This window comes from Ambystoma mexicanum, chromosome 5q (assembly GCF_040938575.1).
Source record: "Ambystoma mexicanum isolate Mex_15411 chromosome 5q, UKY_AmexF1_1, whole genome shotgun sequence".
Taxonomy (NCBI): Eukaryota; Metazoa; Chordata; class Amphibia; order Caudata; family Ambystomatidae; genus Ambystoma; species Ambystoma mexicanum.
The window spans coordinates 1,319,112,371-1,319,135,180 of NC_090933.1; the positions used below are offsets into that span (position 1 = coordinate 1,319,112,371).

The window sequence follows — 22,810 nt, forward strand, 5'->3', positions numbered from 1 at the left end:
CTTTGATTAAACTTTCCTAGATCGGACATGTCTAGAAACATCATCAGGGGTGAACAGGAGACAAGAGGAGTAGAGACTGCCTCAGACAGGCCAGGAGTGGTAGAGGAGGAGGAAGAGGAGGAAGCGAGGGTGGGCAGATCCCTCACATAGCACATCTTGCAGAGTTGGAGAGGTGTTATGACTGAATCATGCTGCTGTTAGCAACAGTATCTGCAGGATGTGAGCTATGAGGATGTGATGAAGACCTAGGCCAAAGTTGATGGAGCCACATCTTGGAGCTTCCCTCCCAGGGCAATGTGTGGGAGAGTGCTTCAAAGTGAGTCTTCATCAGGAATGCACATGGGATGCCAGCCAATAGGGGGTCCTTACACCTAACAATGCCAGTTGGTCATTATTTCCAATAACTGGAGACAAGCAGTTAATAAACAAGGCATACAGATGATTTCCGGAGCCTGTAATACTCTGATCAACTGAATTGCTAACCGTTCACGAACGGGTGCAAGCGGGCACGTCACTGTCCTTGACTCACATTCCTTCACAAGCATGAGAAAGGGGCTTCCTTTTAAATCACCTCATGTTGTGCCCCTCTAGCAGGTGGGCAGGAAAGGGGAGTGTGGGTCTGTCATACTTCTGCACTCCACATCCGATAGTTAGGGGAAAGTATGTTTTTATAAGATTTGATTACAATTTACTGGATTTGTTTTAATAATAATGGAATGAAAGGAAGATTAAACATATTTTTACCTTTTTCTTTTATTATTTCAAAGAAATGTAAGCTATTGATATAATGTTTTAAGAAATTAGTGTTTCTTTTTTAACTCAGTGCTTCTAGGAATCATGTTTATTCATAGTAATGTAATGAAATGCTTCCTCTTTTTCCCCACTATTTTATGTATTGTTGTTGGTGCAATTGGGTGAATAGTGTTTCAATCAATAATAAACCTAAATAATTCTTTAAATGTCAACACCCCATCCCATCCTTTCTACCTCATGCTCTCAATTCCCCTCCAGACCACTAGCGCGTTCATGCTCTGATTACTTACCGGTAATCCTCATTACTCCTAGTCCTACTCTTCCTCATCACAGTACTTACCACATGAGGCCCCTGCCTCCGACACAGGACCTTCTTCTATTTCTTTAAATCCCTATAACTCCTCCCCCACATCCACGTCACTCAGTTTCATATTACCAAGCCGGAGCATGGGACCTTCCCCGCAGGGAGGGTGAGGAGGGGCATCAGTACTGTGACGAGGAAGAGTAGGACTAGGAGTAATGAAGATTACCAGTAAGTAATAAGAGCATTACCTCCACGTCCACTCTTCCTTGTCGGGAGCCAGTGAGAGAGAGTATAAAACACCAGGGGACGTAACTGAAGACAGGATCAAGGAACTGGAAAACACGCAAGATGCCCCATAACTTCAGCAACAGGCGAGCCAAGACATACTGGCTTCTGAGAACCCAGCCCAGAACAGCCAGCAAGCGTCCCTGCCCCCCTGCAGAACATCCACAGTATGTTCCGCAAAGCTCCCACGTTGAAGCGTTCCATCCAGACAAGCAGTGCAGGGCTTTGAGACCCATAAGCAGGTGACACATCCTAGAAGGCATAGGGACCAAGAACACCCGCAAGTAGAAAACTTGACCCTGAGCAGGGAGAGGAACGGGCAAGAAGGTAAACCACAGCAACCATTTGGAGAGAACGGATCCCATGGCCAACTACTTGGACCGTGAGCTGGGTACCAAAGTCCTAACCATGCAAACCTGGACAGGAGGAGACAGGAACGGCAACTGATACCCCCCCGCCGGAAGGAGCCCATTATCTAGGAAGCTGAACCCCACCGGTTCCATACACCTCCGAGAAGATAGAAACGAGGAGCAAGGGAAAACCGCCAGTCACTGCACTTGCACCAGAGGAAAATCACGTTGAAGCAGGCCTGCGCCACAATATAACAGCATGCTTGTCAGCCCACAAAAAGATCCGACCTATCAAAAGGAAGATACAGGACATCCCAGAAGTCCAGCAGACCATGGCCCCCTCAGGCGACAGAGGAGCCACCAGGCTGGCGTCAAAAGGGCAGAGTACTGTCACAAAGCAGGGCAAAGCAATCCATCCCGGATAGCAGACATCAAAGGCAACCCCCTACCTGGGGTATGCTTATACTGGAAAAACCCACTGAAGTGACATCCCCCTCCACCGGCACCAGGGGCTCTGAGAACCGCTCTAAGCACAGACATGTGCCACCATGTGCCCTATCACTTCCCACAAGTCTGTGAAGAGGCGTGAAAGCAACACCTCGGCACCGGAGGACCTAGGCCCTAAAAGAAGAGACACTGGGAACCCCCTGCATGGCCGTTACTTCCATGATGCATTTTCTATAATTCCATGCCGGACAAGGGAAAAGAAAATCATTTCCTTTGACCTTCCCATGTGCAGTTCAGAGGAAGAGGACAAGGAGTCTGCATCCATAGCTAGCACAGACCCAAGCACACCACTAACTCGCCACATGACTGAGAGGTGGCTTGAGCCCTGTATCCAGTAGCTGGTAGCCCCATGCTCTAAATGGTTCCAATGCGTCGGTCTAGGAAGGATGAAGTGCTGAGTCAGCACCGCTGAGACTCGAACCCGAAGTGAAGACTATGCCAGGCCAGTACCCTTCCGGCCGCTTGCAGACGTGTCCAAATCTGCCCCGCTTTCACAGGCTGGACGCCAAGAATGCAGCCAAGATCCGTTGCATCCTGGGCTGTGTGTGCCTGAGGAGCGGGTGGTATGTGATATACCTGTGACAGTACAGAGCCCCCGCACTTTCAAAGACTCTCTGCCACTGTCACCCCACGACAAGAAGCAGAGAGGCCTCACAACAAAAAGGCGAGGCTAGCCCATACTGCCAAGTGCTTGCCATCATTTCCAATAAAGAATTGTACAGAGCACGAGCAAACGGCCCGTCGAAGGAGTCAAGATGGCCATACCAGCAAGAGAGGGGAAAACATCAAGCACAGTCCTCCCCTCTTCCTTACCTTCCCCCAGATAATGCAGCTAACATCCGGTGCATTCTGGGCCGTGTGTTTTCTGAGGAGCGGGTGGTATGTGAGATGCCTGCGACAGAACAGAGCCCCCTGCACTTTCAAATACTCTCTGCCACAGTCACCCCACGACAAGAAGCAGAGAGGCCTCACAACAAAAGGGAAGGCTTAGCCCATACTGCCAAGTGCTTGCCATTATTTCAAATAAAGATGTGTACACAAAGCACGAGGAAACGGCCTGTCGAATCAAGATGGCCAAAACAGGAGAGGGGAAAAACATCAGGCCCAGTCCTCCCCTCTCCTTACCTTCCCCCAGGCCGTGCAGGACCCAGGACACAATGCTCACGCTGCGGTCCGGAGCCCAGCAAAGAACCGAGCGAGGCAATCCAGCTCAACTGTGACTCCAAGCCCCTCAGGGGGCCCAGGAGCAGCGCCCCACCTGAGGGAGCCGAGGGTCCCGCCACACAGCCCCCCCAGGGGGCCAGCAATCGGTGCTCCCTGGTGCCCCGCACCGGGAAGTAAAAGTACAACGTGCCGGAGGCAGGACAAATTAAACTGAGTGACGTGGATGTGGGGGAGGAGTTATAGGGATTTAAAGAAATAGAAGAAGGTCCTGTGTCGGAGGCAGGGGCCTCATGAGGTAAGTACTGGGACGAGGAAGAGTGGACGTGGAGGTAATGTCTACATACATAACACCAAGATGGACCAGATGCTGTAATCACCCACCAAAGTGGAAATCAGGTGTTCTGTTTCATTCAGCCCCTCCTCAATCCCTTGCTCCCCAGGTGATCTGGAAGGAGAACAACCAATACTACTTGTAGCTACCAATGTGAATATTTAATTCACTTGTAGAACTCCAGTCCTCCACCCCTATAGCAGAGTACTGTGATCCACCATAGAGGTCCAATAGCGAATTACCAATTGTGTTTAATAGGACGGCACAGTGGAAGATAGTAACATAACAGGTGTATTTGTGGAGTGCACCCACCCCACACGGGTGTATTTTGGTTTTTATAGACAGAAGGTAACAGATGTTCATTGTTACACAACTCAGTGCTACTCATTCAGTTAATCTTGGTTGGATGAAGTGCTGGGGGGACCTGCAGGGATTCAAACCAGTGACTATGAGGTCACAAGAATGAATACTTCTAGATAATGCACTAGTCCACTGGGGCACAGACCTGAACCCCAAACCTGGACCTGGACACCATTTCCAGGAAGAGGCAGGAAGGCACAAACGACAGGAGATAAGGAGATATATAGGGTCCAGGAACAAAGGTTGGGAGACGTGTTATCTCAGAAGCTTAGAGCAACCTGTTCAGAGAAACAAACGCAGTTATTTTCCTTTTGGTGACTGTGCTTCTTACGCTTTGCACAGCAGGATGACACAATAGTGTGTTTAGATCTAGAAACAGAAGACATTATGTTATTAAATACTACAAACACAAGACATCCTATAACGATATATAATCAAAACATCTAAAGAGGAGCTTCCTTTCTCCTCTCCCTGCACAGGAACGCACCCCCATCACACACACAAGAGACAGGATTAACTGGAAGTTTATGAAGAACAAGATGATCACTTTCTCGCCAAAAGAGGAGAGAACAGTCGCCAGTCACTCACCCACAGCAAATTATTCCCCAAAGATTCCTTAGAATATTGTGATGCATTTCACATTGTAAATGGCAGTTTATGAGGTGCCAGACAATGAAAACACAGCGCATCCCCCCGCTCGAGACCTCGGTGAGTGACTGCAGATTGGCCGGAATGAACATCTCCATCAGCAAAGCCGATTCGCCAAATTTAGGAACAGACATGCGCACTGCTGAGATACGTATACAAAAAGCATGCGCAGTAAGAGGATGCCGAGTAGCGGAGTTACACACAGCGCATGCTCAGTGATTATCCTACAGCGCAGCAGTGATGAACTGGCATGGCACTGAGACACTGATCACCCGAGCATGCGTAAAATCAGAATGATGAGCTGCATGCATTTTGGAACGTAGTACGCATGCTCAATAACCCGGCGTAGAATACAGAACAGAATGAGAAGCAACGGCGGGGCAGGCATACGTGGGTCCGCCCACGCTTTGGATAATTTAAAGAAAGAAGAAAGAAAGAAGGCATGCTCATGGGTAGCACGCGCAAAGATAGAAATTACGAATCAGGAAGGGCAGGACATGCTAGAAGAAAAGGCATGCCCGGATTACTCAGAGGTAATCGTCATTACTTCTAGTTGTTCTCTTCCTCGTCCTAGTACTTACCTTTGAGTATGTCCATGCTCACTGGAACTGTTTTTTACAAGCTTGCTTTTTCTGGCTCCTCCTACTATTTATTTATTCGAATTTATTTAAAGCGCACGTCAGCTCTGGGGCATCGTGACACTGAGGTATACGTATAGGTATTGTTGTGCGGTGGTCTAGTGTTTAGTTTGACGTGAGGGTCATGACTGTGTCATGACGCTCACTGAATAAAAAGGGCTCTGCTGGCCCTGCGAGGGCAGAGCAGCAGAGCCCCAGGAAGTGGCAACTCGTGTCTGTGTTTGTGTCTTTACGGGTTGTGGGCGTGCCACGTGGCCATGGCCTGGTGCGCGGCGCGGACCGAGTGCCCTCGGAACGGCGACCGCTAAAGACTGGGGGTGACACCCCCACACTCTGGAGCATGCGCTTGGTGACACCGGACGACGTAGGGTGTCTCCCTATCTGTGATACGCCGGTTCCCAACTGGCGTGTCTAATACGTCGGGTGATCCCGACAGCTTCTGTGGGCTGCCCCGGAGACCGGAGGCAGCCCACAACATTGGCGACGAGGATTGTCGCACCCGCCGGCTGACAATCGCGGCGGGCGGATTGACGTACCTACGCACGCGGCTGCAGTCGGCGGCCGTGTGGGGAAAAGTATGTGGTGGCGGCAGCGTTGCGGGGGCCCAGGGACCGACGGGGGTGTTGCCTCACGGTTCACCTGGTGCCCACGGCGGCGCTGAAGTGGAGCGACCGCCCTCCTTTGTCAGCCGAGCCGGAGAGAGGTTTGGACTGCGGCGTGTGCCGCGTGAGGACCCAGGCCCTACAACAAAGGAATGGTTCGGGGCCTGGAGCTCCGGTCCGCAGTGGCGTTCTCCATCGGACCTCGGAGCGTCACTCATTGAGCCCGGGCTGCCGAAGGGTGAAAACATTTCGTTTATAATTTTTAAAAAAGGGCGTGGCCCCAGCGCTGGCCTAGCCCCAGGACAAAGAAAAGGGGCAGAGCCCAATTGTGGAGCTCGCCGCCAGAGTCAGCGAGAACGTCCGCTCGGGGCGGGTGTTAGGAGGAAGCCTCTCGCCCGGGCTGCATCTGGGTGAAAGTTAAGAACTGAAAAAAAAAGAGGGTGGCGTGCACCCACATTACTGCCCCAGGGACAGAGTGAGGGGTGTGGCCTATATGGACTTCTGCCCCGCAGTGTCCCTGACAAAGCGAAAGGGGAGAACCGGGCCGTGGTAGTGAGGAGCCTGGGCTGGTCCACACTGCATGTGGGCCCATCAACATCCGGGCCTGAAAAACAAATATATATATAAAGACTGCCTGAAAGAGGGGTGTCATATTAACCCTGCGAGCTGTGACTGCTCGGGCCTTGGAGGTTGCGGCTCCACCTAGAGTGCTTGTGCGCCCCTGGGCAGGAAGAACGGCGGGCACCCATCAGCACCGGTGACTGCATTCGGCATCCCCAGTGGCCTTCAGCATGTCGGACGACGAGGGGACATGTCGGGGTCAGGTGGCACCAATACCCCATTTCGATGTTATGGGTGCCCCTGCAAGTCTGGGCGCCAGGTGGGTGGCTTGGGTCGAGAACCTTGAGTTGTACTTCGCTGCAGTGGAAATTAAGGACACAGCCAAACGCCCGGCACTCCTGTACTCTGCCGGAATGGCCGTTCAGAGGCTGTTCAAGACGTTAGTACCCAGAGATCAATCATACGGTGCAGTCACTACAGCCCTGAACTAGTATTTTTGTCCCGTGGTCAACAGGGACTACGAAAGATTCCGGATTAGGTGTGCAAGGGAGGAGGAAGGGGAGAGCCTTGATGCTTTCAATGGGAAGCTGCGTGGCATTGCACTATCTTGCGACTTGGGAAATTTCGAGGGGGATGAGGTCCAAGTGCAGATCATTTACGGATACAGCTCCTCGAATCTACACAAGCAGGTCCTGAGGGACCCGACGCTCAACCTCGATCGAATATTGGAGCTTGGCCAGGCCCAGGAACTGGCAGAGGTGCGGGCCTCGGTCATGGACTCCTCTAGACATACCCTCAAGATGGAGGTCCCCATGCAGCGAGTGAAGACTGAGGAGGTGGCTGCTGTCGGCAAGTGGCCAGGAGGAACAGTGATGAGAAGGGGAGACTGGCCGAGGAGAGACCCAATGCCACAATATGTCATCAGTGTGGGTGGGATCTTCCCTACCCGCAGGACTGCCCGGCGATAGGACAAATCTGTATAAGGTGTGGGAAAGGAGATCACTTTGCACGGGTGTGCTTAGCCCCAGCCTGCATCATGGGGACATCGTGGGGGAGTGAGTCAAAGGGGAGAAGGATCCCCAAGGTGGCGGCGGTCCAGGTGGTGGGGGGTCCCCCAGAAGCACCGTATGACATTGAGGAGAAAGAATATGAAGAGAATATATTCTTTTTGTCCTGCAGCAGCGCCAGTGGCCAGTTTGATCCCGGGATCTTCTGAGTAGGAGGAGCCCTTTGTTGGGCCCCGTGGTGTGCAGACTGGAACACATCTGTTTGTTTTGCAGTGCTAAAAAAAAATGTTTTAGTTTTTAGTAGCCTTTAGGTGGTGCGCAGACTGAAATGCACCCAATGTTTGCGGTGGGTTGTTTTGATTTTGTTTGTTTATAATAAAGGAGGGATGTTGTGTGGTGGTCTAGTGTTTAGTTTGACGTGAGCGTCATGACTGTGTCATGACGCTCACTGAATAAAAAGGGCTCTGCTGGCGCACAATCATGTTGAATTCTAAGTAATGCGCAGAGCTAAAGGTGTAGCTTCTTTATTCACCGGCTTGTAACTGCCAACTTGGCGGTAACTCCGCCCACACCACGTGATCGGCTGACAACCGATCTAGATAGTGAAATGAGGCAAGCTAAACGCTTGTCCCCATAGACATAAACATAGGACATTACACCTCCCACTTAATCCAAGACAGTAAATCCAAAGCAATAAATGGGAAACTTCCTCCAATGGGCGGGCGGGAAGAGTAGTGCGTACTGGGATGAGGAAGAGTAGGACTAGGAGTAATAAAGAAAGTAATCCGGCTTTACCTCTGTGTCCCTCTTTCTTGGTCAGTACTTACCTTTGAGTCGTACCAAAGCAAAACAGGAAGGATGCCCATGCACACCACAAAAGACACAAACAACAAGGCTAATGCAAAAACAACCCAACACCTATTTATTCAAGGAAGAAAAAACAACAGGACAACAAAGTCCCCTGCCATCTCCTAAAGCAGACACTGCCCCCAGAACCCCCACGCCAAAGGAAGTGCATCAGTGCCCCATCAACGTTGAGCTGGTAATAAATGTCCAGTCAGGGCACCCCCTGCAAATTATCCCAGGAGGCCCACCCCCCTTGTGTACCGGCCCTGGCCCGTCGGGGAGATTCCAGAAGAATCATAGGCAAGGAGAATCAACGACTTAATCCACTGGCTGATAGTAGGATTGGAAGCCCTGCAGCCACATTCCCCGCCCCAAAGGTAACCAAGATATGGTCAGAGAGATAAAAGGACTTGGTCCAGGAAAGACAGTGCAGAGCGACCATCTTGACATCCAGGCAATGCCAAGCCTCCTCAGGGGAGGACGGATCAGGGAAAAAGGCAGGAAGGACACCCTCCTGACACCAATGGAACCAAGAGGAGACTTTAGATACAAAGGAAGTTTCACATTGCAGTAACAAGGCCTCCTCCCGGACCACCAAAAACGGAGGATGACATATGAGAGCCCTGATCTCCCCCAGATGGTGAGCCGAAGTGACAGCCACCAAAAAGTAGTATTGAGAGTCAACCACTTCAGCTCGACATCCTCCAGCAGTTCAAAGGGAGGCTTCTGTAACATAGCCAGGACCTTAAGGGTGGGTCCCAACGAGGATCCCTAACAAGGCCCAAAGAACGAGAGTTCACCCACCCCCTTCAAATGCCTCAAAACCAGAGTTGGAGGTGACCATGAAACGCAAAAGACCCGAATGGCCGCCCACTGAGAACGGAGAGGATAAACAGCCAAGATTGGGCGTCAGGACTTCTGAGGTTTGGTGGGGGGGGGCATGGGATGACAGAAAGGACTCCGGAAACCCTGCCTCTAACGATCTGTCTGGGGACGAGGGACATAAGACTTGCGAGGATGTTGGAAAGCACTAGAAGAGGCAGGAGCCACCTTCTTCCTCAATTTGTCTGCTTGTTTATCTGCCTTAAAGACCTGGTGAACCTTCGACTCAAGTGTATCGCCAAACAAGTTTCGACCCTCAAAGGGAAGCTTTAAGGCAGCAGGCTTCTGGCACCCCTCCGCCTTCCAATCCCAAAGACACAAATGCTGCCTGCCAGAGATGGTAACGTCCATGGCCATAGCAGTATCCCGAACACAATCATAAAACAGGTCCAAAATGAACTCGAACAGTCAGTGCCATCATCCAGAGTCTGACGCAGCCACTGAAACCGAGCCAAAACAGTGTCCGCAGCATAGGAGCCATAGGTGTTGTAGCGCAAAGCCAGATGGGACCTTACGTAAGATGTTTTGAGCACAGAATCCACTTTCTGGCCCACCGGGTCCCTGCCAGCCACTTCATTAGCCGAAATGAAGGAACGGCCCACCAGGCTGGCCATAATTTCATCCACCTCCACAGTGGCAGGCAGCTGGGCCTCCTAACCCCTGACAGGGTACAATTTTGCCATAAACCGGGTGTCATGCGGCCAGTGTCATGCGGCACTTGTCTGACAAGGTTTCTTTATCACAGTGCTTCCGTTTCTTGCCCCGATCCAAGATGGCGTCCGGATGCCTCAGACACGCTCTTATGTCATAATGTGTGCGTGCTGTGACTGCCCGTCATCCAGAAATATAACAATATCAGACAGTAAGAGCCGCGCGTTGCAATTACCCTACATTGCTGTACGCTGTATTGTGCTCTTATCCTCTGGTCTTTTGCCTTTCCTTGTACTCATTTTGTCCTGGTTTGCCGGCACCTCGCGTTTACTCCTGGTTGAGCTTGTCTCCTACAGTGGCCCGGCTGCCACTCTTTCTCCTTTATTCCCGGACTCCCTACTGTTTTCCCTTTCACTTCCCTCCTCCCGCGGCCTCTACCGCTTGCTTTTGCTGCTTCCTTCCAGTTCCTGGTAGCTGGTCCTCTTGCTCTGCGCTTCAGAGCCTCGTAGGACCTATTCTGTCACCGCTATTGGAGATTCATTCTTCCCTCCTCATACTTGCGCAGCAGATTCCTTCTGCTAGTTCTGTTACTTGGCCTTCTTTCACATCCTCAAAGACTCTTCTTGGGATTGTGCCACTTGGACTCTCTACTCTGTAAATTGGTTTCCCACGCCCCTTCTGTTTTTTTTTTCCTTGGGTCCTGGCTCTCACAGCAGCCACAGTGCTTACCTGTATTCTACATACCGGGTGGCACAGCGGCTACCTGGAAGGACAGGCCTTACCTCTTCACACCAAAGGATTCCAGAAGCAAAGAGGTAAGAACTGATCCTGACAACTTGCAATGCCCAAAGAAAAAGAAAGAGAAGATGAAGACCATGGAGCAGGTACAAGAGCTCATGGCCGCCGTCCAGGGTCTTTTCATGGAGGTACAGAATCTAAAGATGTAAAATGTTGTGTTACGTCAGGCCCTGACACAAGGCAACCCTGCTGTGGGTCAATCTCAGTATCATGGTCCGACCATAGAGAAGGACAATGGAGAACCCAAGAAATACAGGGAGTTTATGGACGCCTGCACTTTTGCTTTTACCTTCAGGCAGGCAGCCTTCCCCTCTGACCGCTCTCGTGTGATCACCTGTTTGGATGGTAGTGCCTTGTCCTGGGCTACGCCTCTCGTGGTTTCCGGTCACCCACTCCTGGACGACTTCAAAGGCTTTATTGAAGTCTTTTCAGGTGTTTTTGATCGCCCGGAAACTCACCTACAACAAACAAGATTCCTTGTTAGACTTTACTCAAGGCACATTGGATGTCTTAACATATGTTACCCGCTTTAACCAACTTGCTCAGCAAACGGCCTGGCCGGAAGAGGCATGTGTGACCCTGTTCAGGAGAGGTCTCTCCGATGAACTAAAGGATGAGCTTGCTTGGATACCGTGCCCTGCTTCGTTTGAGGAACTTGTGAAACTTGTTCTCCAGATTGACTATAGTTTTCAGGAACGCAAGTTGGAGAGATGGCAGACCATGAGCTTTCCCGCTCGTGTTCTTCCGGAAACGTCTCCCCCGACATCTAAGGCCAAGGAAGAACCCATCCAAATAGGGTTAGCACCAGGACCCCTAACCAATGAAGAAAGACAAAGGAGGAGAGAAAAACACATATGCATGTATTGCGCCTCGGATGAACATTTGGTCAGAGTATGCCCATTGGCTCCTCCTCGCAGTTCTGGAAACGACAGCTCCCGCTCGTAGTTGGGACCTACGTTCGGAGGCTTTACCGAGTCCCAGGAGTGTAACCTCTGAACAGACACCTGAAACAGAACTTTTGATCATGCAAATCAGCTTGTCCTTACCCGGGCAAGGCGTAATTTCCACCTTGACCATGGTGGACTCGGGAGCCACAGGTCTTTTTATGGAGCAGGATTGGGCTAATTGGATGAAGATCCCTGTGGAGATCAAAGACTCTGCTGTACCTGTCGAAGGAGTTGATGGGTTCCCCTTGTCCAGCAGACCTATTTTGCACCACACCGTTCCCCTCCCCATGGCCATACAACAACATAAGGAAGAGCTCCGTTTTGATTTTATCCATACTGCTCATTAACCAGTAATCCTGGGCATACTGTGGTTGTCGAAGCACAATCCGTACATAAATTGGACAGCTAAATCCCTCTTTCTAGGGTTGGAACAAAGTATGCAATCCTGTGAGTCCTCAGCATTATTTTAGGTGGGAGAACGGCAAAACAGCAATATTTTGCAATATTTATATTTTCAAAAGGAATGGCATGTCTGCTACACCCGTGCCTTCCATTTCCACGGTATTACCTGCCAAACACAAGCAGTACCAGGAGTTGTTCAGTGAAGAGGAACAGAAGGTCTTGCCACCACGTAAGGAAGATGATTGCGCCATAGATCTCATCTCTGGCTCTGGTTTACCTTTTAGTGGGATGTTTCTACTCTCGCCGGTGGAAAAAGAAGCCTGCCGGAGGTATTTGGACCTTTAATCTTTCGTTTTGGAAGTGCCCAGAAAGTGCCAGTTCGAGCCTGTTAGAGCTCGGTTGGCTCGTGGCTTTAAATTAATTTAAGGTGCACATTATACTTCCAGAGAAGGTAGGCTGCCTGCTAATAATGAATAGCAGCCAACTCCTGTGAAGTGCGTCTTTGCTTTCCATGTGCGTATTTTGATGTCTGTGTTAGCTAGCGGGTCTACATTTGCTACGTATGTATGCTACTGCTGTTTAAGCGATGATTGATTTGCCTTTACACTTTTCCCGGCTAGTGCTGCTTTAGGGCATAGGACAGCGGGCCTTGAATGTGTTCCTCCGAACCATACAGCGAATTACGGTATTGCAGTGAAATACCGTTGTTATTATTCTGAGAGTGCTCCTCTGGAATTTTCAGGGTAGTGTGATAGTACAGGGAATTATCGCACTTAATATTCTGACAGTGTTTCTCTGAAAGCTATGGTGCAGTGTGTTATTGAAAGGAACCATTGCCTTTAGTTTTGAGAGTCTCACTTGAGTGCTGAAGCATTCAATTAGCAAGAAAAGATAAAATGATAGGTCCGTTCGCCACCGGCAGAGGAGGCGTCCTTAAATGGGGATTTTCCCCATTCACAATCTTCACTGCTTGCCCAGGGTAACAATTCATCAGCTCGACAGGGAGAAAAATTGGGAATGAATCAATCTGCTTTCCCACTGTTCCCTCATTGATCTCAATGAGCAAGAGTTGCAAAATTTCCAGGTGCTTTCAAGAATATTACATCTGCTGGACAAGGGTCACGAGCACACACATTTTGCAATAAATGAGATAAAAACCTCAACAGCTGATTTACTAGCAAAATTAAATAAATTGGAGGGTTTTATGCTGGCACAAGAGAATTGTCATGCATTTCGGGCATCATGTGCAAGCATACATTCTGCACTAATTAAAACCAAATCCATACTTAACAATAAAAATGTATCAACACAATACACTCAAAGGGAAGGGATGATAGACCATACTTTAATACAGTCAAAACTGTATGCGCAAGTGGTCCAGCATCAGCCTGCTGAGAGCACAGGTTTTGATACAGCCACATACATTGACATTATTGATATGGTCAAACTGCAACATGAAAGAATTCTGGCAATTGAGGATATCCTGTTTAAAGCAAATTTGGTTCCTCAAGATTTAATGGGACCCTACCTACTCTGAATGCTACCACGGAGTATAACCAAACTAGGTATGCCACACCTGATAGCCCATCGGCATTGACTGATATTATTGACCAAAATGGTAAATTGATGGCTCAAGAAATTAGTAATGTTGATGAGGGCACAGAACAGGTCGAAACTCAACAAACAATGCATTTCTCTTCACGCAAAGCAAAAAGACTTCACATAAGGGCCAAGATAACAGTCAAAGAATTAGGTAATTACTACAAAATTACCAACTTGTGAACAAACAAAATCTAAGAATTTACCCAATAAAAAATGAAAGGAAGCAATTCAGGTCTTAAAAAACATTGTAAAATTGCTGAGGATGATATTCTTTTAGATTTAAACCATCTAAGTACCGAAAGTAAAATTTTGCTCCAGCTGAAAGATGCAGATCTTGTCATGGCTGAAAACTCCATGTCTAATGTAGATTTTGAGAATGGGGATACCCATCCTGAGTTACTTAGCAATCAGATCACTCCTGATAATGACACAGACCAACTAGTCAATTTGGTACAAACACACATGTCAAATTTCTTTAATTAGATGCAAAATAAAAAGACATCTGGCTTGATACCTTCAATTAATGCAAATAGAGACATCAATTTACAAACAACGGTAAGCACAATGATGCCTAGTGGATCGGCTCAAACACATGGTGCCTCATTACGAGGAAGGCGGTAGGGGGTTAACGGGGCCGGTAGAGCTGCCGGCCCCATTAACCCCCTACTGCCTCATTACAAGGTCCCCTCGCGGGACCCGCTAAGGACACCTGGTAGAACCAGGCGTCCTTAGCGGGTCCCGCGAGCAGACCAGGATGCAAAAAATGGGCCCCTCATTAATGGGCCCATTCATTGCATCCTCCCCATTCCAATTGAGCCATATGGGGGCTCAAATGGGAATGGGGATGTACCGGGTCTGGGCTCCCTGAATGGGGAAATACCGGAACCCTCCAAAGTCGGAATGGCCCAGTATTTCGCCATTGCGGGAACCCGGTACCCGGAATGGGGTTAGCCATGCCGCAAAAAGCAGCATGGCTACCTCCTTCCTCGTAATGAGGCCCATAATGTCTCCTCTGATACCGCAGTGATGCGAAAATTGACAAACCCTTTATCATCAGCTCCAGGACCAAATATTCTAAAACAAAATGCGAGACAAACATTAAAGACAGCAGAATTGTGCATAGGCCCTAATGCTGCTATATTGTGTACAGATCTTTCAAAATCTATACCTTCAGAACAGAAAGACGGTAACTTAGGAACTTCCGATTAACCAGAATTTAGAAAATGCTATTAAAAATGATATCAACGACGATGACCAAATACCTTCCTTTTCTGGGGTTACCCCTGAAATGAAACTCTTTTTGGGGTGGGAGAGTGACTCATCCCGAAATGGGCAAGTTTCTCTTAATCGCTCCGCTCTCATGAAAATCTTTCAATTCATTCCGGCATTACGCAATTTGGTATCTGATGATGTTGAATGGATTAAACTACCTAGATATAATAACCACAGGATGATTTGTAAACGTCAGTCCCAGATTTTAGCAAAGCTGTTATGGGAACATCAAGCAGATTTTGCTGCCCTCGGCTTTATGCTATTTGCCTCCTGGACGAAGAAAGATACTAACGCTTTCATTGAATTCAACCCTTCTATGGTACCTGTGAACAATCAATTAGATATATTGGTTACTCAATCTACATCTCTGAATGATACTATGGTGGGTCAACTGGAATCTTTTTCAAACATACTAAAAGGACTTGCATGTTTGGAACCTCTCATTAAATCACGCACACTGGTTCCCACTCCAGTACCAAATTCATAAACCACTACAATTTCCATATTTTCCTGGAATTGTCGTGGTTTTTCAAATTTCTTTTCATGTCTCAAGCAAGTAAAGATCCAGCAGATACCCATGATAATAATGTTGCAAGAGACAATGGCTGTGATGGATATTCACTTAGATGGATACACATCGTACTGTCATTGTGCAAAAAAAGAAGAATTTGGACGCCCCTCAGGCGGTCTTGCTGTCCTAATTTCTAACTAATTGAGATTCACTTCAAAACTGATACATTCATCCAATGAATTTATTATGGTGGAAGTGATTTATGAAGAAGCAAGCACCACTAAGTTTTAAATGGTATCCATTTATTGTAATCCTTATACGTCTCAGATTGAGACTGTGCTTCAAAATCTCAATCTAGCATTATGTGAAGCTGTTATGCTTGAACCCGCATATGAAATTATCATCAGTGGAGATTTTAATTCAGTTTTGAGGTATCAGATGGGTGGATCACCTGATATAAATCTTAGTGACCCCCACAGAGTATTGAGGTATTGAGGGAAAGAGGTCTCTTATGGTCTCAATTATTAAATGATTACGATATTTATATTATATCACAGAAATTTAATGGAGGCCATCCAACCTGGCATAGAGGAAATTGTAGCTCCTGTATTGATTATATAGCAACATCTCGAGAGTTGTCTGGGAGATGTGGCCCGATAATTTTGATTGACTCTAAACTAAGTGACCATATGATTCTGAGGTGTAATGTATCGATCGCAGTCAAACTCTATCAAGCCAACCCTGTTCTAGCTCTTATAGAAAATGACAGATATAATCTCTCTATACGGTGGAACCCCAGGCTATGCAGGCTTCTGACAGCAAGGATCAATCGGGAACTATGGATTGTAAAAGACCAACAAGGAGCTAACTCTTGCTATGAGGAAGCAGATGCCTGGAACATAGCAATTATCCAGGATCAGCTGCTTGCCCTGGCAAGGGAACCAAATAAATTCAATGAAGGTGTATATCCAAACATATTTTCAAGTGAAATTAAAATGCTTAAACAACAAAAAAATATTGACCTTCGAAAATTAAGAAAAGCACATGTCACCGATATGAATTACTTTCTTGTAAAAAAAAAAGATTATGGGCCTCATTACACGGTAGGCGGTAGCCATGGTGCTATTAGCGCCATGGCTACCCCGTACCGCCGTCGGAGTCCGGGTTCCCGGAATAGGGACTTACCGGTCTATTCTGACCTTTCCAGGACCGCTAATTCCCCATTCTGGGAACCATTCCCCATTCCCATTTGAGCCCCCATAGGGTACTGTTATTAGCTCTGAGGTCCCTCAGGGGGAGCCGTCCATAACGCCTGGGCAGACCACACGTTAAGGACGGGACATGCTGATCGACCTCGTAGTTGGGCGGTAGGGGATTACCGGCACCGGTGCCGGTAATCCCCTACCGCCTACCGTGTAATGAGGCCCTATGTTCGCTATGAATCAAGGCTGAAAGCAATTCAATTTGAGAATTATTTTAAAAAAATCAACGATTGATTAATTTACTCTGTAATAAAAATCAAAGGGAAGTTTGGAACATCCCCTTGGTAGAGATAAACTAATACTGTACTCTGCTATTTCAGGTGACATGTGGTTCTCTTATTACAAAGAAATATATCAGCTACCATATGGTTTTGATTTATATCCTGCAGAGAAGATAACGGATGCAATTTCAGCGGCATGTCCATGGGATTTCATGGATATACTATGGGAACTGAATAAACGTAACTATTCTAAGGCATCGGGGCCGGACGGGATTCCCCTGTGTGTAATAAAGGATTATCCCCATATTTGGGCTAGAATCCTAAAAATGCGCTATGATATTATCTTTCAATCCAAAGTAATCCCGCCGTCACGGTTAACATCCATAATTATCCCTCTGCATAAGAAGGGATCAATTGAAAGACCTGAGTACTTCTGTCCAATCGCTCTGATCGATGTTGCCGCCAAAGTGTTTGCTAAATTAGTACTCAAAGATTTAAACACCTTCTTAGCGACACACCATACTCTATCACAGTATCAAACAGGCTTTAGAAAATGTATGGGCACACCCCTAAAAGCCACTATTTTGGCACACCTACTGGCATCTGTAAAAAAACTATAAAAACAGTACAATTTATATGGCTTGTATAGATCTTTCATCAGTGTTTGATAGTGTGATTAGAGGGTTATTATGGCAAAAAATGCAACGGTTCAACATTCCTCAAAACATCATAGCAACTATTGCTCTACTTCATGGCAAAACAAACTATTGAGTACGAATTGATGAATCTGGCCTCCTATCTGACAGAATTCCGACAGACGTAGGGGTAAAACAGGGCTGCAATCTTTCAGCCGTGCTCTTTAATTTATACCTTGCGGATATTGATGAACCACGGTTACATTTTGACAGTTTTCCGGTCAGATTAGGAGATCTGCAAAAAAACTGGATCGCCTTTGCAGATAATGTGATTTTATTAGATTGCACACCATATGGTTTGCAAATGAAACTCCGGCTATTCTCTGAATTTTGCAAATTACATAATTTGTCGACGAATACAACTAAATTGAACCTCCTTGTATTTTCAATCAGGAAAAAACAGACTAATTCTCAATGGAGTATAGAGAATATTCCAATCCACTACACAATGGGAGTGACGTATTTGGGATACAATCTTATAAATACAAACTCGTTAACTATGTGGAAAAATACCATAACCATTAAAACGGGTCCATTTATGGCACAAATGAAGATTATTTGAAACAAATATTGTAAATTCTCCTTAATGCCAATAATTGACTTCTACTTGCTAAAAGTGGAAGCAACCATTTTATATGGTCTGGATCTCTGTCTGGCTGAAATTGTGGCAATTCCTAATAAGATCCAAGGTAATATCTGGAAGACTGTTCTTAGTCCACCTAAAAGTTTGCCTAATGTCATCATTCTGCATGAGCTGGGTCTAAACTCACTGGGATCTAAGATGCAATGGAGAAGGCTCAGTAACTTTGGCAACATGTTAAATCCTCCACCAAACTGTCTTTATGAAGATCTAACTTTAATGATAGAAAACATCTTCACCTCCATCTATTCTAGCATTTAAGAATCAAATGAAGGACTTGTTAAAACTCATAGCCATGGAACCGGATGATTTAATTTGGCGTCCTAATGTGGTAAAAAAGAAAATCTATCAGTATGGTTGGGCATCAATATCAGATCAGATTGGGACATACAGTGCTCTCAGTGAATACGCAAAATTTAGACATAAACACTGCCTAGATTACCGTATATTATTTGTTTTCCCTGTACCAGGCTAGGAATCTCTACCTGAGATATAGATTGAATTTATATCATACGAATGCCCAAATTAAACTCTGGAAGAATTCCAAGTAGAATATTAATGATGGTTCATGTTGATTTTGCCATAATAATATTGAGTCTGAGACCTTGAAACATCTGATTCTGGTTTGTCCATATTTCAAAGATCGAAGAAATGTAACCTTGGGAAAGCAATTGGGAGATGGAACATTATGTTCTTCTGAAATGTTATGGTTGAAATGTATGTGGTGAAGGAGTAATAGTTTCCCGCTTGCCCTAACTCAAATAATTGGCTCATATCCAGTCCAAACTCAATGAATTTGACATTTTGAACCAAGCGGAATGGTTATAGTGCTTTAGAGTGATGAATTATTTGGAGTGACCTTGAAAAGTATACGTCATTGCTACCAGTAGGCCAGGACTACCATCTCTATTAGACATTCAGGTAATCCGGATTAGACAAATGTTAAGCAATTCTCATGTTTTATAGGCCAACTTTAATTACGAGATCCGATATATGAACTGGACCTTTGTTGATATGTGAAAAATTAAGTATGCATATCGTTATTTGACCCTTGTCAATATGAATTGGAAATGTAAAATATATGATGAAGATATATACTTTGATCCAATTGGGATAGATGTGAAGCGGAAAGTGATGATCCTTAAGAAATATTGTCAGATTGATGGATATGTTGGACGTATAACCATGAGTTGTGAAATTTGAATGGGGCTTTATCTTGTATATGAAGAACAACCTCTGTATATTGTCATTTGTTCCTTTGACAATATGAGTTGGAATTGATTACAATATGAAAAGGACACTAACTCTGTTCTATTTTAAGATAGTCGTATGGAGAAAAGAGCTGTATTTTAAGAAACATTGTTAGAATTATGTATACAATGGACTTATTAGAGACGCACTTTTAGTTGATCACAGGATATTAGAAATGTTTATTTAGTTATGATGATTTTTATACTTTATATTTTCATGTAAATATGGCAAGGCCTGTACACATTTGTAAAGTTTTATTTTATTGTTTGTAAAGGTGAAATAAGCGCCAAACAAAAAAAAAGAAGCCTTGTGGCAGTATCTCGATAACCATTTACAGAACGGACTCATTACACCTTCCAAATCCCCAGGAGGAGCATCTTTGTTTTTTGTGCCTAAAAAGGAGTCAGCTGAACTAAGACTGTGTCTTGACTACTGTGGTTTGAATAAAATCACAAAGAAAGACATGTACCTCCTGCCACTCATCCCAGACATCCTGGAGGCCGTCTGTGGTGCCAAGATATTCACCAAGCTGGTCCTTTGTGGCACCTATCATCCAATCTGGAATAAGAGCGGGGAGGAGTGGAAGACCACTTTCCGAACACCTTTTGGCCATTTCCAGTATCACGTAGTGCCAATCGGCCTGGCCATTGCTCGGGCAGTCTTCCAGAGATACATGGACCACATCTTGGCCGATTTACTGATGCATTCAGTCGTGGTTTAGTTAGATGATATCCTTGTGTTTTCTAAATCCCCAGAAGAATACGAAAATCATGTCCGTCAGGTCCTGGAGAGACTACAGGCCAAGCGACTGAAGGTGAAACTTGAGAAATGCCAATTTGACGTACCTTTTGTACTTTACTTGGGGTACATCCTTTCCAGGGATGGTGTTTCCATGGATCAACGGAAAGTACTGGCAATCTTGCAGATGCCTTCCCCTAGTTCAATCAAGGAGCTTCCGAGATTTCTTGGCATGGGAAATTTCTATAGGAAGTTTATTCAGAACTTCTCAAGTTCTGTGCTCCCCTTGACATCTCTACTCAAGAAGAATGTCAGATTAATGTGGTCGTCTTCAGCCCAAAAGGCCTTTGAGGAACTTAAGCATTTATTCACATCAGTGCCCTTGTGAAAAACAGCCTGATTACCAGCACTCTTTCATACTCGAGTCTGATGCTTCTGACTTGGCTGTTGGAGCCGCCCTCAAACATTAATTCAAGAACCACAAAGAACACCCAGTTACCTTTTTTTCCAAGACCTTCTCAGGGGCTGAGTGCAATTACTCAGTATTGGAGAAAGAGCTGCTCGCTATTAAATTAGCTTGTTCTGAATGGAGACACCTCCTAGTTGGTGCCCGGACACCCACCGAAGTATGGACTGATCATCGGAACCTAATGACATTACAGAACTATGCATGCCAGAACAGCAGGCAGGCACGGTGGGTGCATTCCTTCTCACATTATCTCCTGGTGATGACTTACATCCCTGGAACCAGAAATGTCATTGCAGATCTCCTATCCCAGAATGGCTACAAAAATACTGAAAGGGTCCCTCATGGGAAGATGTTTCCTATTAGAACCTTTGTATGTTCGATTGAGATTTGGTTACAACAATTAAAAAGAGAGACCGCCGGGGAGCCTCCAGCGGCAGAACTCAGGAAGATACTTAACCTCCAAAATGGCTTTTTCTACCACCAATCTGCTATCTTTGTGCCATCTTCTGCCTTTTATATCAAAATCCTGGAATTAGGTCACAATCCTTTAGTAGCCAGTCATCGAAGCCACAGGGCCACCTTACAACTGATAGGACGTTATTTATGGTGCCCTGCTTTGTTCAAAGATGTTAAGGAATATGTCAGAACCTGTGTGACCTGTGCCCAGAACAAGACACCATGCCAGTTGCCCATTGACGAATTTGTTCTCCTTGTTCACCTGCTCGTCCCTGGCAGAAGATATCTACAGACTTTATTGTGGATCTCCCAGAGTCCCAAGGTTGCACCGTGACCATGGTTACTGTGGATACATACACCAAGTTGGCAAATTTACTGGTTTACAATAGATTCCCACGGCAGAAGGCATGAGTGTTGTTTTTTCTAAAAGACATATTTTGTTTGCACTGTCTCCCAGAGGTGATAATTTCCGACCACTGTTTTCAATACACCTCAAAGTTCTGGGCTGCCATGTGTACAAAAAAATGAGGTATTTCTAGGGCTATGTCATCACGTTATCATCCCTAGACCAACGGCCAAACTGAGCACTTGAACCAAACCCTGGAGCAGTATTTGAGGTGTTTCACCAACCTCTCCCGAGGTAGCTGGTGTTTGTTGCTGCTCCTTGCAGAATTCTCATACAAAGCGGTTCAAACTGCTCTTGGCAAATCACCTTTCTTTTGCTCCTATGGATACCATCCCACTTGGTTTCCTAGGATCGTTCCAGGGTTCACTCCCATCCCCTCCGTGGAACAGCATTTGGACCACCTCCATAAGGTTCAACAAGGGACCCTTCAGGCCCTACACAATGCCCAAAGCAGCATGAAGAAATTTGACAACCAGGAAAGAAGAGACATAGGCAGTTATCAAGCTGGGGAACTGGTATGGCTTTCTTCCAAACATCTCCCCAGAAGACTTAAACCCTGGAAGTTCTTTCCAAGATATTTTAGTCCCTTCAAGATTCTTAGATGCATCAATCACATGGCCTACAAACTAAGGTTGTCCCCTACGTGGAGTCGAATACACCCTGTATTCCACATTTCGTTTCTAAAGAAATTCCAGGGGAGACTCCACAAGGACATAATTCCTCCTTATGAAGACAAAACCGAGGAATTTGAAGTGAACAAGATCTGTGACTCCAGGTGCTATCATGGAACTTTACATTATGTTTTTCACTGGAAAGATTATCCCAGATCTGAACGGTCTTGGGAATCTTCAAAGAATGTACATGCCTCGCGATTGGGTCACCAGTTCCATCAGCAAAACTTGTGAGAACCAGGAGAAACCAGGTACAGAAGGGGGCATGATGTCATGCAGCCGATAAACTGGCGCTTGTGTGACATGGGTTCCTTATCATGGTGCTTCCATTTCTTGCCCTGCTCCAAGATGGCGTCTGGATGCCTCAGACACTCTCTTATGTCATCACGTGTGCGTGCTGTGACTGCCCGTCATCTGGAAATAAAACAGTAACGGACGGTAAGAGCCGCGCGTTACAGTTGCCCTACATTGCTCTATGCTGTGTTGCGCTCTTATCTTCTGTGCTTCTGCCTTTCCTTGTACTCATTTTGTCCTGGTTTCCTGGTGCTTCGCATTTACTCCTGGTTGCGCTTGGATCCTC

At 46.4% G+C, this 22,810-nt stretch overlaps 1 protein-coding gene and 1 pseudogene across 2 annotated transcripts in view; one reads left to right on the forward strand and one right to left on the reverse strand.

Annotated features, from left to right (window-relative positions):
• The window catches only part of LOC138498478 (zinc finger protein 268-like), a 286,623-nt gene extending 281,830 nt beyond the window's left edge, over nt 1–4,793 (reverse strand). Inside the window, exons 1-2 of one of the 2 annotated variants that reach the window (XR_011278722.1) lie at nt 4,643–4,793; nt 4,361–4,423 (exon numbers count right to left, since the gene is read on the reverse strand). The gene's annotated coding sequence lies outside the window, so the exon portion shown is untranslated. Of the gene's footprint in view, nt 1–4,360; nt 4,424–4,642 lie in introns of those variants that run through there. The other variant, XM_069622231.1, reaches the window with a different exon arrangement.
• Nucleotides 1–22,810, forward strand: part of LOC138498498 (zinc finger protein 850-like) — a 661,846-nt pseudogene that overhangs the window by 419,885 nt on the left and 219,151 nt on the right.